Here is a 3,107-nt window from a genome sequence, read left to right as displayed (position 1 = left end):
TTGACCCAACAAGACCCGGCTGCAAACCTGTTGACTTTTATTTATTTTTATTTTTTTTACTAAAACAATGTCGTTTTGATTTTTTAAAAAAATTGACTCGGTTGACCTGATGACCCGGTCAAAACCCGGAACCTTGGCCTTGAACCGGGCCAGCCGGGTCTTAAAACTATGGCATAAATGGCAGAACTGGGTTGACCCTCTTCATCCCATATGTGTTATTGTGTCTTAACTTACTAAGAAAATAATCCCCAAAGGGAATCAAGTCCTACAACTCTAGTAGAGGAAAAAGCACTAAACAGTATTTTAGTGCACTTGTCATATGTTGTTTGAACATAATGAGCTTAAGATGGAATTTTATAGAAGTGATTCTTAAAATATATATATATATATATATATATATATATATATATATGAGTATGTGAACTCGTTAAAGCATTTACTGAAAGGAAATATTGTGTGGTATAAAAAGGAACACCGAGCATAGAGTCTTCTATCGGAGGAGCTCACGTGACCGAAGAAGCAGATAAGCAAAATCTTGCCTATAATGAACTTCGTTAAGTTTGTAAATTTTGAATTCTTGATGAATACTGAAGATTTGAAAGGTTAGGGATAAAATTTTAGGATATAATGTAAAACTGATACAATTGAAATGTTTCCATAATGATCGAAAGACCAGTGTAGAAAATCATCTCCTGAGTCATCGGAAATTAGCAAATCTGTATTGGTTATAAATCATGGAGTCAAGTTTTGAAACCTTAATATTTGTGAATGAGTAACAAACAAGTTAGTAATATGGATACTTCATGAAAGTAATATGAGCCTAAGAAGAATTCAAATTGCTTTGGTAATGAGCGAAAGCCATTATTGGTATTTGTTTTTGAAATGATATATAACCATGTTAACCTCATCAGAATTCTCTTAACATAGGTTATAATGTTAAGAGTAACGAACAAGTTAGTAATATGGATACTTCATGAAAGTAATATGAGCCTAGGAAGAATTCAAATTGCTTTGGTAATGAGCGAAAGCCATTATTGGTATTTGTTTTCGAAATGATATATAACCATGTTAACCTCATCAGAATTCTCTTAACATAGGTTATAATGCAAATCCAACTTTTCTTTTATGGATGACCAATCTTGATCATTTGATTACATCAAAGGCTTTATCATGGATACCAAAAGTCATACTTACAGCTTAGTATTTTTCTGGTGTTTGCCTTTTGGCGTTTGTTGTGTCTAATAATTATGACATGATTAATTCTAGCACCCATCTTCACTGCTTTGTCTGGATGGTAAGGAAAGACCCGCTTCAGTATTTTTTGCCCCCTAGTCTATATCTCTTTTTTCTTTTAGCCTTTTCTCAATCGTTGGACTTTTGTTCTTAACCTTCCTTTTTCCATTGATTCTATTAATGTCTTCAGAATATCTCTTATTTGCCCCCAATATGGGGTATGATCCTAGTCAGGGTTTCTTTTGAAAGGAATATTCCACTTAGCTCAAAATGCAATTGCAAAGGATATATTTCAAGAAATGTGAAAGGATAACAAAGATGGTCTTTTCTCCTTTCAAGCAAGGTCCGTTAAAACTGATAAATTTTTGACCTCATCTAGTGTAATGCTATGGAATTGTAAGAGTCTTTATTCATGAATCCATAAAATATTGAATCCACTGCGTGTCATTATATATATTGCTAAAACTTGGCTATATGATGTGTGGTTCAATTTTTGTGGTGTGAGCTCAAGATTTGTTCGGTCAACTCTTGCCATTTTAGTAAACATCATGTCTTTTCTAGAATCAAAAACAATTTTAATCATTCAAAATTGATTGGCCTTAATTTTGCAAGTTAGAGTTCATTCAAAATATTTCACCAAAATAAACTTTGAAAGAAGCATCTTTTTATTTCAATACAATAATAAGACTAAGAATAAAGCATAATCCATTAAAAGGGGGAGATGTATCCCAAAACAAAAATGATGGACAATAAAATTGACAACATGACACTTCTAAATAGCTTATTCATCAGTCATCCATGTCTTGTTGTCATTCATTGGTGATGGCTTTTTGACGATATGATCGTTGATATCATTCTTCACAAAATCTACTCGTCTCTTGCTCACCAACTTTTAGGCTTTAATCTTCAAAGTTCTTGCAATTCTTCACATCTAACTATGATTATTCCATCTAGAGGATCATGCCTTGAAGCAATGAACTAACTATGATTTTTCCTTGGTGGCACAGGTGAGCTGGAATGGGAAGCATCCATGGAGCAGATGATTAGTACTTAAAAATGTATTTTTATCAATGTTTTATATCATCATTTTGCACTTGAAGTATCAATAACTCCTTAACTAAAGCATGTTTTATAATAACATACCTAATAATATAAGATACATTTAATTTATGGTAAATGTTCTTCTTAAATACAGACCTATCACATAAATGAAAGTATTGATTGATGAGTTTAAGTATTGAAATTAAAAGGACAAAGAGAGGGCCAAACTTAGAAAAGAGATGTTGGTGCAGTCCAAACTGAAACACTGTTTGATAATTGGGTTATATCTCGAGTTCTAGATGTCCAAATGACCTCAATTGTTTGGATAGATTCGGTAAGACATAGGCCTACAACTTTCATGTGGAGTCCAAGATTTTAAAATGTCATTTTCAAGTCCAAACTATAACAACAAAGGAGAAGTCTGAATCTATCCTGCAGCCCAGACACTATTTAGTGTTTAGCCCATATCTCGAGTTCTAGGAGTCCAAATGACCTTAATTTTTTTTCCTGGAAAGATAGGACAATTTCCTATAACTTTCATGAGTACAGATGGTTCCAATTCTGATGCTAGCATGACGTTTTATTCAGATAAAAAGATAAGGATTTTCACCAAGTCAAGAGTTGGTCACACACTCAACAATTAGTCATCAAATCAATAGTTCTAAATTTTGGCCTATAAAAGGAGGCATTTGCCATACATTTAGGGGCTTGGGTTGTTCGATCAAAAAACTTACTCTTGGTCTCTCTCTTTATATTTTTTGTAATTCTTAAGTTTTGCTTTCATTAATTTATTGTTTATGCTTTTTCATTTCCTTTCCTTTACTTAATTAACT

This window comes from Populus alba, chromosome 10, assembly GCF_005239225.2.
Source record: "Populus alba chromosome 10, ASM523922v2, whole genome shotgun sequence".
NCBI lineage: Eukaryota > Viridiplantae > Streptophyta > Magnoliopsida > Malpighiales > Salicaceae > Populus > Populus alba.
The sequence above is the reverse complement of the archived record's forward strand: the minus strand, read 5'-3'. Positions refer to the sequence as shown.